This window comes from Oncorhynchus keta, chromosome 26 (assembly GCF_023373465.1).
Source record: "Oncorhynchus keta strain PuntledgeMale-10-30-2019 chromosome 26, Oket_V2, whole genome shotgun sequence".
Classification (NCBI taxonomy): domain Eukaryota; kingdom Metazoa; phylum Chordata; class Actinopteri; order Salmoniformes; family Salmonidae; genus Oncorhynchus; species Oncorhynchus keta.
In genome coordinates, this window is record NC_068446.1 from 5,669,039 (window position 1) to 5,684,453 (window position 15,415).

General features: G+C 40.9%; 1 long non-coding RNA gene across 1 annotated transcript; it reads left to right on the plus strand.

Moving 5' to 3' along the window:
• Nucleotides 1-4,928: 4,928 nt before the first annotated feature.
• On the plus strand, nt 4,929-8,933 carry LOC118358688 (uncharacterized). The gene is made up of 2 exons (XR_004820504.2): nt 4,929-5,405; nt 8,434-8,933. It is a non-coding gene; the product is annotated as an uncharacterized LOC118358688 (long non-coding RNA).
• The last annotated feature ends 6,482 nt before the right edge of the window (nt 8,934-15,415 follow it).

The following is a 15,415-nucleotide window of genomic DNA, read 5'->3' on the forward strand; positions in this document are numbered from 1 at the left end:
AATGTCACTTGAATAACGGCGCAAAAGCCTTGTAATTTGAATGTTTCATTCAAAAGTTTAGGCCTAAACTTCTTCTCCTTTATATAGGCTATAGATTTATATCATACAGTGGACATCTAAGCCTATAGAACCCATTCTGTGTTTGGAAACATTGCCGCACTGGGGTGATGCTCTCAAGTTTGTGGCAGAACAATGGGGAGTTCTTATAGAACGCCAGCAAAACAAAAAGCCTCTTATTTACACGTTGCTTATGAGTGCATTTCAAGCAAGTCAGATGTGTGGAAGACGTTTGAGTTAGTTGTGGAGGCTTACAAAATAAAACGAATTCTGACAGTTTGGAAAACAGTGTAAACAACACTAAATAAATTGTGTGTACCAGAGAATCTGTTCGAACTAAAACATTTAAAGCCTTTATTACTGCTATCACTAAAAACGGTGGCATCGGGCCCAGAACAAATCAGTTGGGTGAGCATTTGATTTCCATGGGCGGCTAGCCAACAGCCTTATTTATTGAGATATAAAAATACAAATGTTTAACCTGGTGGTTCAAGCCCTAAATGCTGATTGGCTGGCAGCTGTGGTTTCTCAGACCTGTATACCACGGTTAGGACAAAACATTTAAAATCGCAAGAAGGCACCTGTGGGGTTTGTGGCGTTTGGCCAATATACCACAACTAATGGCTGTATCCAGGCACTCCGCAGCATAAGAACAGCCCTTAGCTGTGGTATATTGGTCACATACTGTACCAAACCCCCTCCAGTCGTATTGCTTAATTAGACAACGGTGGGGTTGGAACTCAAATTCCCATTGTTATACTGTAGAGCAGGTATTCCCAAACCGTCGGTGGAACGCCAAATAAAAATGGGCATTCACATTTTCATTTATATTTTCCAACGGGGCTATACATTTGGGTGAGGTTTTTTTTCTCGCCTGAGTAGCCTCGTTTCACTGCCAAAAATCAAACGAAACCATCTAGTGTTCATCGAAATAACAACACAATGTCAAATACAGGTAGCCTCGTCAAATAATTAACATCCAATCACATTAACCGTTACTCTCTCGCGGGAATTCCACTAACGGTCCGTATGTAGCCAAACGTAGCTGCTGTTCATGTTGGTCTCTGTACTGATGGCGCAAAAAGCCATGACAGCTAGACATAATAGAGTGGTAAAGTGCTCTCTCCAATACATCCCAACATTGCAGAGTTTTGTGCATCCTTTCAAGCACAACCTACTCATTAACCTGTGGTGAGTTATTCACATTTTTTTAATGAACAAATAAGGTTTTATATGTAAGATGGCTAAATAAAGAGCAAAATAATTGATTATTATTATATTATTATTTTTTCCCTGGTCCTAAAAGAGCTGTCACTTCCCACGATCCGGGTTGTGACAAAAACACTCATTCTTATGTTTAATAAATGTATCGTATTGGTTTTTTTTTTACAATAAAAAACAACAACAGTTGAGAGTGCGCTGATCCTGGTGCCAGAGCAGCTGGAGGTTGAATGTTTGAACGGGTACGGCACGATACAAAGTTTGCGAACAACGTAATAGAGCATTTTTAAACCGGAAATAAAATGCACAACTTAAGCCATGTTCCATGTGTTGACGTACCCTGTTGGCGATCGGCAGGCTTCCTCATTAACTGTACATTGTTCACTAACCTCAGCACCATATTCTGTATTTGTATGACGCATGGCCTACTACATGAAAGTGAAATACAGTAAAATTTCAATGAAATTCGAATACTTTTACTAACACTCCTCTTAGCTGTTCATATCGACATATCATTTTTAATAAGCTAAAAAAACATCTTTGACCGCATTTGCAGAGCAAGGCAAGATGAATTCCTGAATTCCGACAGTAATTAAGTAGATTGGGAAGCATATGGATTTGCTTCTATACAACTACCTAAGTCACACAGGAATTTTGTGTTGCATGTAAAAAAAAAAACATCTAAATTTTTACCACATTCTTGCCGGACTTTGATACCTCCCATGCGCATGGGCAACCACCATTGATTGACATGTGGGTGGGGGTATATTTTAAAAAACACAAGACTAATAAAATGTATTTTCAAAACAATAGAATAGCATATTTTGTGTTTAACTATATTACTGGCCTGTGCAGCCATGCAAATTAAATCAATATGTTGTTCATTAAAAGGACAATACTCACTTACATTCCCCACAGTCAACACACACATTTAGAGTGAGATTTAATACCACAGAATAACATCAAAAATCATATGTTTTACACACAGTGTGTCACTGAACGTGTGGAACCACTGTTGTTAAAAAAAGTGGTATTTATCCCACCATGGCTTACCAGTTATTATTTTTATATATTTTTTATTTATTTCACCTTTATTTATTTAACCAGGTAGGCTAGTTGAGAACAAGTTCTCATTTGCAACTGCGACCTGGCCAAGATAAAGCATAGCAGTGTGAACAGACAACACAGAGTTACACATGGAGTAAAAAAGAGTCTATATACATTGTGTGCAAAAGGCATGAGGAGGTAGGATAATAATTACAATTTAGCAGATTAACACTGGAGTGATAAATGATCAGATGGTCATATACAGGTAGAGATATTGGTGTGCAAAAGAGCAGGAAAGTAAATAAATAAAAACAGTATGGGGATGAGGTAGGTAAAATTGGGTGGGTTATTTACCGATAGACTATGTACAGCTGCAGCGATCGGTTAGCTGCTCAGATAGCAGATGTTTGAAGTTGGTGAGGGAGATAAAAGTCTCCAACTTCAGCTTTTTTTTTTTTTTTTTTTTTTTTCAATATTTATTTTTTTTGCAATTCGTTCCAGTCACAGGCAGCAGAGAACTGGAACGAAAGGCGGCCAAATGAGGTGTTGGCTTTAGGGATGATCAGTGAGATACACCTGCTGGAGCGTGTGCTACGGGTGGGTGTTGCCATCGTGACCAGTGAACTGAGATAAGGCGGAGCTTTACCTAGCATGGACTTGTAGATGACCTGGAGCCAGTGGGTCTGGCGACGAATATGTATCGAGGGCCAGCCGACTAGAGCATACAGGTCACAGTGGTGGGTGGTAATAAGGTGCTTTAGTGACAAAACGGATGGCACTGTGATAAACTGCATCCAGTTTGCTGAGTAGAGTGTTGGAAGCGATTTTGTAGATGACATCGCCGAAGTCGAGGATCGGTAGGATAGTCAGTTTTACTGGGGTAAGTTTGGCGGTGTGAGTGAAGGAGGCTTTGTTGCGGAATAGAAAGCCGACTCTAGATTTGATTTTCGATTGGAGATGTTTGATATGAGTCTGGAAGGAGAGTTTACAGTCTAGCCAGACACCTAGGTACTTATAGATGTCCACATATTCAAGGTCGGAACGATCCAGGGTGGTGATGCTAGTCGGGCGTGCGGGTGCAGGCAGCGAAGGGTTGAAAAGCATCCATTTGGTTTTACTAGCGTTGAAGAGCAGTTGGAGGCCACGGAAGGAGTGTTGTATGGCATTGAAGCTCGTTTGGAGGTTAGATAGCACAGTGTCCAAGGACGGGCCGGAAGTATACAGAATGGTGTCGTCTGCGTAGAGGTGGATCAGGGAATCGCCTGCAGCAAGAGCAACATCATTGATATATACAGAGAAAATAGTCTGCCCGAGAATTGAACCCTGTGGCACCCCCATAGAGACTGCCAGAGGACCGGACAGCATGCCCTCCGATTTGACACACTGAACTCTGTCTGCAAAGTAATTGGTGAACCAGGCAAGGCAGTCATCAGAACAACCGAGGCTACTGAGTCTGCCGATAAGAATATGGTGATTGGCAGAGTCGAAAGCCTTGGCAAGGTCGATGAAGACGGCTGCACAGCACTGTCTTTTATCGATGGCGGTTATGATATCGTTTAGTACCTTGAGCGTGGATGAGGTGCACCCGTGACCGGCTCGGAAACCAGATTGCACAGCGGAGAAGGTACGGTGGGATTCGAGATGGTCAGTGACCTGTTTGTTGACTTGGCTTTCGAAGACCTTAGATAGGCAGGGCAGGATGGATCTAGGTCTGTATGGGTCCAGTTTGGGTCCAGGGTGTCTCCCCCTAAAAAATCAATTGAATATACATCACAAATAAATCCATTATTAATTTGTCCTAAAAATCATTATAATACTGTACGAAACACAAATATAAACGCAACAAGCGACAGTTTCAAATATTTATTGAGTTGCAGTTGATATAAATGAAGTAGGCCCTAATCTATCGATTTCACATTACTGGAAATACAGATATGCATCTTTTGGTAACAGACACCTTAACAAAAGGTAGGGGCTTGGACCAGAAAACCAGTCAGTATCTGGTGTCACCACCATTTGCCTCATGCAACGGGACACATTTTCTTTGCATAGAGTTGATGAGGCTATTGATTGTGGCCTGTGGAATGCTGTCCCACTCCTCTTCAATAGCTGTGCAAAGTTGCTCGATATTGCCAGAAACTGGAACACGCTGTCGTACACGTCACTCCAGAGCATCCCAAACATGCTCAATGGGTTACATGTCTGAGTATGCAGGTTGCCATGGAAGAACTGACATTTTCTGATTCCAGGAATTTTTTTACAGTACGTCACGGTATCTCTGTGCATCCAAATCGCCAAAGATAAAATGTAATTGTGTTCGTTGTCCGTAAACTTAGGCCTTTCCCGTACCATAACCCCACTGCCACCATGGGGCACTCTGATCACAACGTTGACATCAGCAAAGCGCTCGCCTACACGATGCCATATGCGCTGTCTGCCATCTGCCCCGTACAGTTGAAGCCGGGATTCATCCGTGAAGAGCACACTTCGCCAGGGGAACCAGTGGCTATCTAATGTGAGCATTTGCCCCCTGAAGTCTGTCGCGGCGCCAAACTGCAGTCATGTCAAGAACCTGGTGAAGACGACGAGCGCGCAGGTGAGCTTCCCTGAGACGGTTTCTGACAGTTTGTATAGAAATTATTTGATTGCGTAAACCCACAGATTCATTAGCTGTCCAGGTGGCTGGTCTCAGACCATACCACAGGTGAAGAAGCCAAATGTGGAGGTCCTGGGCTGGCGTGGTTACATGTGGTCTGTGGTTGTGAGGCCGGTTGGGCGTACTGTCAAATTCTCTAAAGTGACGTTGGAGGCAGATGATTGTAGAGAAATTGACATAAAAGTATCTGGCAAAAACTCTGGTGGACTTTCCTCCAGTCAGCATGCCGATTGCACGCTTCCTCAAAACATGAGACATCTGTGGCATTGTGTTGTGTGACAACTGCACATTTTAGAGTGGCTTTTTTAGGTCCGTAGCACAAGGTGTACCTGTGGAATGATCATGCTGTTTAATCAGCTTCTTGATATGTCACACCTGTCAGGTGGATGGATTATCTTGGCAAACGAGAAATGCTCCCTAACAGGTATGTAAATACATTTGTGTTAAACATTGGATAAAAATAATCTATTGGTTCGTATGGAACATTTATTTCAGCTCATGAAACATGGGACCAACACTTTACATGTTGCATTCATATTTTTGTTCAGTCTAATAAAATGAACTCTGTGGGCTAGCCACATTGCCATGATCGTGATCGCTAGCAACTGTAGCAGTGGTTTCGACAAGTTGAGTTTCATTGGCACTTGTTGCATCAGATGATGCACTTTTTAAACCAATTTCTAATATTTATTTTGAAGGTAGCTAAGCCTACTTATCACTGAGGCACACAGTTGTGTTTAACTAACGCTCCTGCCACTACTCATTTGAAATGGCGGTAAAAAGAGACATGACTTTATGATGCATATGATAGGTCTAAAACCCTGTCAGTCATTACTTGAGCCATTTTTTAAAATTTAACAATATTTGAAAGTAATTTATACTTTAAATGGCCTAAATATGATACATAAATCAGTGTTATAGAAAACAAATATTTATTTAAAAGTTTTATTCAACCATGTATATTATTTGGACGGGCTGGGCGGTATGCAAGGGCAGGCCAGGCCCCCTAAGGCCCGGCCATAATGCTGGCCCTGAGTCACATGCGTTTGTGAATGCAAATGCCAACATGTTGCAGCTTATACAAAATGTTGGCGAATTACTCAAGGCTCCCTTTGTTATTTAATTTTAAAACTAAAATGCTTAATTGCATTTCAAAGTGTGACTCGTAAGCTGTGATGACATGAACAAATGAATGATTGATCGACTGATACAGTAGCCTACATATTGACATATAGGCCTATGTATGTTATTGTATTAAGACAGCTAAACAGGGCACACACTTTGTATTGATTATGTAGCTGCTGGGGTCCAGCAACATTAAGGCAGTTATATACAATTTAAAATTCAAAAAGGTACCTTTTTTTTTTTGCAGGTGCAAGGTAACAGTTGAATAAAATGAGAAAAAAAGAAAAAACCCGCACACTGCTCTTGATAGTATCACTGCTCTTTAATAAGCTTTACATATCGGCCTCACGGATACGTACAGATTAAAGAGCAGTGGTACCATCAAGTGTGATATACAATTTAAAACATTACCTTTCATAACGCTTTTCACAACACTTTTGAAGATGTTCTCTCAGGCCACTATTCTCCTCTCACATATCTACAAAATCCATGCATACGTATGTGTAGAGTGCGTGTGTGTCTGTGGCTCTTCACAATCCCCCGCTGTTCAATAAGTTGGGTGACTTTACTGGGTGACTTTACTGGGTGACTTTACTGGGTGACTTTACTGGGTGACATTTTACTTTTACTTGAGTCATTTTCTATTAAGGTATCTTGACTTTTACTCAAGTATGACAATATTGGTGTACTTTTTCCATCACTGGGTAGAAATGATACTGAGGAGTAATAGTATACTGTATACAGTATAGATCCCTTACACATTTGCGATATGTTGTGTATTAGCATCCACTGTACATTGAAAATGTGCTGCTGCACTATATCTGTGAGGAGGAATTGTTTTTAAACCACCCTTGTCTTTCTTACACTAACACTCCTAACCCTCCTTGTCTTTTCTTACTAGCACCGACTTTGCGGATGGCAACTTTTATTGAGGAAAATGTACTTACTGTGATATGTGGTTCTCTCACCTAGTTGGGGACGGGGGGCAGTTCCAACTCAAAGTGTGTCATAAAAAAATCACCCCTCTCCCCAATGTAAAAATATTTTCACATGACCCTCCCCTTGTACTGTAAAATAAATTGAACACCCTCATAGAATTAACTCAGAATGTTTATGACCACAAGTAACAATAACTGTAGAGACCCTGTGTTTATAAACATTGATATGGACTTGCTACGGGCCAGAGGGTTGAGGGTTTACCGACTACCACAGATGAGCTCACGCTCCCTGCCTGTTCCATTACACTATGATCAGAGCCAGCTGTAGACAATGCTCAGCTAGGGGAAAATCAGATTTTCTACATTTTGATGTCATATTTATAGTTATAAGATATATCCACGTCATGGAATGGGATGCTGGCCTTCTAGGCAGAGTTCCTCTGTCCAGTGTCTGTGTTCTTTTGCCCGTCTTAATCTTTTAATTTTTATTGGCCAGTGAGATGTTTTTTTCATTGCAACTCTGTCTAGAAGACCAGCATCCTGGAATCGTCTCTTCACTGTTGACGTTGAGACTGGTGTTTTGCTGGTACTATTTAATGAAGCTGCCAGTTGAGGACTTGTGAGGCGTCTTTCTCAAACTAGACACCCTAATGTACTTGTCCTCTTACTCAGTTGTGCACCGGGGCCTCCCACTCCTCTTTCTATTCTGGTTAGAGACAGTTTGCACTTTTCTGTGAAGGGAGTAGTACACAGCGTTGTACGAGATCTTCAGTTTCTTGGTAATTTCTCGCATGGAATAGCCATCATTTCTCAGAACAAGAAAAGACTGACGAGTTTCAGAAGAAAGTTCTTTGTTTCTGGCCATTTTGTAATCGAACCCACAAATGCTGATGCTCCAGATACTCAACTAGTCTTAAGAAGGCCCGTTTTATTGCTTCTTTAATCAGTGCAACAGTTTTCAGCTGTGCTAACATAATTGCAAAAGAGATTTCTAATGATCAATTAGCCTTTCAAAATTATAACTTGGATTAGCTAACACAACGTGCCATTGGAACATAGGAGTGATGGTTGCTGATAACGGGCCTCAGTACGCCTATGGAGATAATCCATAAAAAATCATCCGTTTCCAGCTACAATAGTCATTTACAACATTAACAATGTCTACACTGTATTTCTGATCAATTTAATGTTATTTGAATGGACATAAAATAGTATTTTCTCTAAAAAACAAGGACATTTCTAAGTGACACCAAACTTATGAATGGTAGTATATACAGTATATATGATTTTTTTTCAGAACATTAACCATGTGTGTTCTCTTGTTTTGTACTGTTTTGTAGTTTAGACCCAATGATTCATCTGACAAACAAAGAACTTTGCGTCCTGCAGGCCCAGGCATGGATCAAAGCTGGTGAGACATTCAATGACGTCATCTTCACAGACGAATCAACTGTGGCCCTTCAGCAATTTGCTCAAAATTGCTACAGAAAAAAAGGAAGAAGATCAAGCATCCCTCAAACTCTATGTGTGGGGGGCAATTTCTCGCCAGGGACCAGGCCCATATTAGCTTACTGTCACGTTCTGACCTTAGTTCCTTTGTTTTCTCTTTTGTTTTAGTATGGTCAGGGCGTGAGTTGGGTGGGTAGTCTATGTTAGTTTTTCTATGATTTTCTATTTCTGTGTTTGGCCTGGTATGGTTCTCAATCAGAGGCAGCTGTCAATCGTTGTCCCTGATTGAGAACCATATTTAGGTAGCCCTTTTTCTATTGTGTTCTGTGGGTGGTTATTTTCCGTGTTTGTGCCACACGGGACTGTTTCTGTCTTTCACTTTGTTATTTTGTATAGTGTTCAGTTTGTATTATTAAAATGGACGCATACCACTCTGCAAATCGGTCCAACCTCTCTTACTGGTCCGACTTTCTTACTGGTCCGACCTCTCTTACTGGTGGTCCGACCTCTCTTACTGGTGGTCCGACCTCTCTTACTGGTCCGACCTCTCTTACTGGTCCGACCTCTCTTACTGGTCCGACCTCTCTTACTCTTCATTAGAGGAGGACGAATGCCGTTACACTGACACCTCACGGACTGCTATGTGTTCCACAATAATTCATGGTTGCCTCCTTTTTCAGGTATCATGGTTCCAGATTTCTTTGAGGAAGAAATCGTCAAGAGATATGCTGGACCCTATGTCAGAGAGGTGTTTCTGGGAATACATTGTTTCTTTCAAAGTAGGATTATAGCAATATTTTGTTATGTTTAGGCCTATTTACATGTTTATTTCTGGTATTGTACCTAATGTTGGCTGGTAGGCTAAATCTTTTATGTATGCGGATAACTCAACACTGTATACATCAGCTACTACAGCGAGCGAAATCACTGCAACACTTAACAAAGAGCTGCAGTTCATTTCAGAATGGGTAGCAAGGAATAAGTTAGTCCTAAATATTTAAACTAAAAACATTATATTTGGGAAAAATGATTGACTAAACCTTAAACCTCAACTAAACCTTGTAATAAATAATGTAGATATTGAGTAGGTTGAGGTGACTAAACTGCTTGGAATAACCCTGAATTGTTTCCTGTCATGGTAAAAATAGATTGATACAACAGTAGCTAAGATGGGGAGAAGTCTGTCCATATTAAAGTACCTTTTTAACAACACTATCAACAAGAAAATACAACTTATTGACGACCGTCTAGATATGCTGAGAGAGAGAGAGAGAGAGAGAGAGAGAGAGAAACCAGCACCAAAGAAACGGAATACTTTCTGAATGCACTGTATGTATGCATGTGAATTTAGCAAAAAAAAGAAACATCCCTTTTTCAGGACCCTGTCTTTCAAAGATAATATGTAAAAATCCAAATAACTTCACAGATCTTCATTGTTAAGGGTTTGAACACTGTTCTCCATGCTTGTTCATTGAACCATAAACAATTAATGAACATGCACCTGTGGAACGGTCGTTAAGACACTAACAGCTTACAGACGGTAGGCAATTAAGGTCACAGTTATGAAAACGTAGGACACTAAAGAGGACATTCTACTGACACTCAGAAGACTCATATAGATAATATCCATTGTAGAAAATACATTGGCAAATAATTTCTAACTAAGGTGTTTGGTGCAGTATACTTTTATGGAACTGTCTCTTTAATTGCACCTTTTGATTAACTGTCCCTTTAACTGCATGCACCTCTGAGCCATAGGGATGTATAGAGATCGCAATGTTTCAGTCCTTATTGGCGCTGCCCATGCTAATACATACTTTTGGGCACTGGAGACCTTATACATCTCTATGCTCTGAGTACACCTGCAACCGATTACCTAGTTAAATACCTGAGTTTCTTTCTTTGTCTTTTAATTCAAGATTATAGTCCTCGTCTGGACTGGGAGATGATGACGGAGGTGGGTGTTTTATTTGAAACTGATGTCGAATGGAGATCAGAGTGAGAAGGAATAGATCCCAGTGGCGAATAAAAAAGGAAAGAATAGAAGTAGAGACACTCAATGATCGGCTATGAAAAGCCAACTGACATTTACTCCTGAGGTGCTGACCTGCTGCACCCTCGACAACTACTGTGATTATTATTATTTGACCATGCTGGTCATTTATGAACATTTTAACATCTTGGCCATGTTCTGTTATAATCTCTACCCGGCCCAGCCAGAAGAGGACTGGTTACCCCTCTCTAAGTTTCTTCCTAGGTTTTGTCCTTTCTAGGGAGTTTTTCCTAGCCACCGTGCTTCTACACCTGCATTGCTTGCTGTCTGGGGTTTTAGGCTGGGTTTCTGTACAGCATTTTGAGATATCAGCTGATCTAAGAAGGGCTAAATAAATACATTTGATTTGATGTAAAGTGGTTGTGGAGTCTAGTTAATCCAAGCCTAGTTCTGACTCTTTCTTTTTTTAGTTGGAGTGAGGGTTTTGGAACGGTCAAGATATATCTGGGAGATCCATTTGAAGTCTCGATGAAAATCATAGATGTATTAGATGAGGTGGCATCAGTAAAATAACCACAAATGGGTTGATGTAGTTTTTTAGTGTCCCGAGGAGCAAAAGGAGCTTTGCACCTGAAAAATATTGGATTGGAATGTGTCGTGTGTGTGTGTGGATCTGTGTGGATCTGCGAAGCAGGGCGCCTATCAAGTTTTTTTCTCTATCTGCTGTGATTGAAAGGATGTCATGGAAGAAATAGATGCAGTGGTTGGTGCTGACTGACCCGTATGATTGATGAAGTGGGGAAGCCAGGTCCATTCTTTTGTTCTTTGAAGAATAGTCTCTCCCTTAGTATGAATATTTGGGTTGTGTGTGTGATATCCTGTGAAAGCCTTCGTGCCCAAACCCTTGCGGTGTGACAAATGTAAAGTATTTGGACATGGGTCAAGTGTATGTAGACGGGGAGAGTATCATATGCCAATTTTAGTGGCAGTAGGTGGCGGCGATACATCAATAAGTGTAGTCTGCCATAAAACTTTGAAGAAGAAGGATGATGATGATATAGTCCTTTACAGAGTATAGGAGAAGATGGCGGAAACGTAGGATTTGTTAGAAACTGCGAGTGAGTTGGAAGAAGATAATGTCACAGAGACTGAGTGGTGAAGAAGAACGGAAATGAGAGAAGTAAAGTTGTGGAGGAAACGAGGAAACCCTTAGACTCATTGTTAGTCGGAGTGAGGGTGTTGGACCAATGCTACCTGGGAAATCTGTTTAACGTCTCGAAGAAAATCTGGAATGTGTGGAGTTGGTGAGAGTCACAAGAAGTGGTAGTATTTTGATTTGTTATGTAGAGATGAACGTACTTTGGTGCAAGTCTCCCCCTTTTTCCTCCAAACATAAAGATGGTCATTATGGCCAAACAGTTCTATTTTTGTTTCATCAGATCAGAGGACATGTCTCCAAAAAAGTATGATCTTTGTCCCCATTGACAAACCGTATTCTGGCTTTTTTATGGCGGTTTTGGAGCAGTGGCTTCTTCCTTGCTGAGCGACGTTTCGGGTTATGTCGATATAGGACTCACTTTACTGTGGATATAGCTACTTTTGTACCTGTTTCCTCCAGCATCTTCACAAGGTCCTTTGCTGTTGTTCTGCGGCTGATTTGCACTTTTTGCACCAAAGTACGTTCATCTCTAGGAGACAGAAGTTCAGAAAGGAGACAGGAAGGAAACAAAGTACAGAAGGAGGCAAAATACGCTCAGGAAGGAGAGAGAACGCGTCTCCTACCTGAGCGATATGACGGCTGCGTGGTCCCATGGTGTTTATACTTGTGTACTATTGTTTGTACAGATGAACGTGGTACTTTAAGGCGTTTAGAAATTGCTCCCAAGGATGAACCAGACTTGCGGAGATCTACAAAAAAAATTCTGAGGTCTTGGCTGATTTCTTTTGATTTTCCACATGATGTCATGCAATGAGGCACTGAGTTTGAAGGTAGGCCTTGAAATACATCCACAGGTACACCTCCAATTGACTCATAGGATGTCAATTAGCCTATCAGAAGCTTGTAAAGCTATGACATCAATTTCTGGAATTTTCCAAGCTGTTTAAAGGCACAGTCTACTTAGTGTATGTAAACTTCTGACCCACTGGAATTGTGATACAGTGAAATAATCTGTCTGTAAACAATTGTTGGAATAATTACTTGTGTCATGCACAAAGTAGATGTCCTAACCAACTTGCCAAAACTATAGTTTGTTAACAAGAAATTTGTGGATTGGTTGAAAAACGAGTTTTAATGATTCCAGCCTTTAGTGTATGTAAACTTCCCACTTCAACTGTATACTGCATGTACATACAGTACCAGTCAAAAGTTTGGACCTACCCCTAATTAGCCTCTTAGGCCGCCCCATCCCGCATGCGGGATCGTGACTACAGCCTCAAGCTCATTACCATAACGCAACATTAGCGATTTCTGAAAATTGCAAAATAAATGAAATAAATATGCCTGTCCTCAAGCTTATCCTTTTCTTAACAATCCTGTCGTCTCAGATTTTCAAAATATGCTTTAGAACCAGAGAAAATCAATAATTTGTGTAAGAGTGGTGATAGCTAGCTTAGCATTTAGCGTTAGCATTTAGCACGCAACATTCACAAAAACCAGCAAAGGGATCAAATAAAATAATTTACCTTTGAAGAACTTCAGATGTTTCAATGAGGAGACTCTCAGTTACATAGCAGATGTCCAGTTTTTCCTGAAAGATGCTTGTGTAGGACACAACGTTCCGTTTTGTTACTATGCATTTGGCTACCGAAACTAACCGAAAATTCAGTCACCTAAATGTCAAACTTTTTCCGAATTAACTCCATAATATCGACTGAAACATGGAAAACGTTGTTTGAATCAATCCTCAAGGTGTTTTGTCATATATCTCTTCATTGAAATGCCAGTCCTAGAAGCGTGCATTCTTCTCTGATTCGGATGGAAAAATACTGGGACCTGACTTTGCGCACCAATTTCCACGCAGACACCATGCGGGACACTTGGTAATTGTAGGCTCTTATGGGCAATCTTCCAATGATATGCCTACAAATACGTCACAATGCTGCAGACACCTGGGGAAAACGATAGGAAGTGTCCGTTCATTCCTGTCGCATTCACAGCCATATAAGGAGATCATGGAAAACGTGCCTCCAGAAATCCTGTTGATTTCCTGGTCACTCAAACATCTTGGTTTTGCCTGTAGATTTTGTTCTATGGCACTCACAGTGAAAATCTTTGCAGTTCTGGAAAGTCAGAGTGTCTTCTTTCCAAAACTATCAATTCCAAGCATAGTCGAGCATCTTTTCGTGACAAAATATTGCGCTAAAAACGGGCACGTCTTTTTATCCAAAATGAAATACTGCCCCTATAGGTCTAAGGGTTTTTCTTCATTTTTACTATTTTCTACATTGTAGAATAATAGCGAAGACCTTAAAAATAGGAAATTACACGTATGAAACAATGTAGTAACCAAAAGTGTTAAACAAATCAAAATATATTTTAGATTCTTCAAAGTAGCCTTTGTCTTGATGACAGGTTTGCACACGCTTGACATTCTCTCAACCAGCTTCATGAGGAATGCTTTTCCAATAATCTTGAAGGAGTTCCCACATGCTGAATACTTGTTGGCTACTTTTCCTTCACTCTGCGGTCCAACTCATTCCAAACCATCTCAATTGGGTTGAGGTTGGGTGATTGTGGAGGCCAAGTCATCTGATGCAGCGCTCCATCACTCTCCTTCTTGGTCAAATAGCCCTCACACAGCCTGTAGGTTTGTTTTAGGTCATTGTCCTGTTGAAAAACAAACGATAGTCCCACTAAGCGCAAACCAGATGTGATGGCATATCACTGCAGAATACTGAGGTAACCATGATGGTTAAGAGTTGCCTTAAATAAATCACTGACAGTGTCACCTGGAAAGCACCCCCACACCATCAGACCTCCATGCTTCATGGTGGGAACCAACATGCAGAGATTATCCGTTCACCTACTCTGCGTCTCACAAAGACACGGCGGTTGGAACCAAAAACTCTCAAATTTGGACTCATCAGACTAAAGGACTAAAGGACAGATTTCCACCGGTCTAATGTCCATTGCTCAAGTTTCTTGGCCCAAGCAAGTCTCTTCCTCTTATTGGTGTCCTTTAGTCGTGGTTTCTTTGCAGCAATTCAAGCATGAAGGCCTGATTCACGCAGTCTCCTCTGAACAGTTGATGTTGAGATGTCTGTTTGAACTCTGTGAAGCATTTATTTGGGCTGAAATTGTTGAGGCTGGTAACTCTTAATGAAATTGTCCCCTGCAGCAGAGGTAACTCTGGGTATTCCTTTCCTGTGGCGGTCCTCATGAGAGCCAGGTAACTCTAATGAACTTATCCTCTGCAGCAGAGATAACTCTGGGTATTCCTTTCCTGTGGCGGTCCTCATGAGAGCCAGTTTCATCATAGCGTTTGATGTTTTTTGCGACTGAACTTGAAGAAACGTTTAAAGTTCTTGAAATTTTCCGGATTGACTGACCTTCATGTTTTAAAGTAATGATGGACTGTCATTTCTCTTTGCTTATTTGCCATAATATAGACTTGGTTACCAAATAGGGCTGTCTTCTGTATACCAATACTACTTTGTCACGACACAACTGATTGGCTCAAACGCAATAAGGAATGAAATTCCACAAATGAACTTTTAACAAGACACACCTGTTAACTGAAATGCATTCCAGATGACTACCTCATGAAGCTGTTTGAGAGAATGCCAAGAGCGTGCGAAGCTGTCATCGAGGCAAAGGGTGGCTACTTTGAAGAATATATTTGGATTTGTTTAACACTTTTTTTTGGTTAATACATGATTATGTAATAGTCATGGAAACGCCTTACTCTGCTTATCTTAAGCGACGTG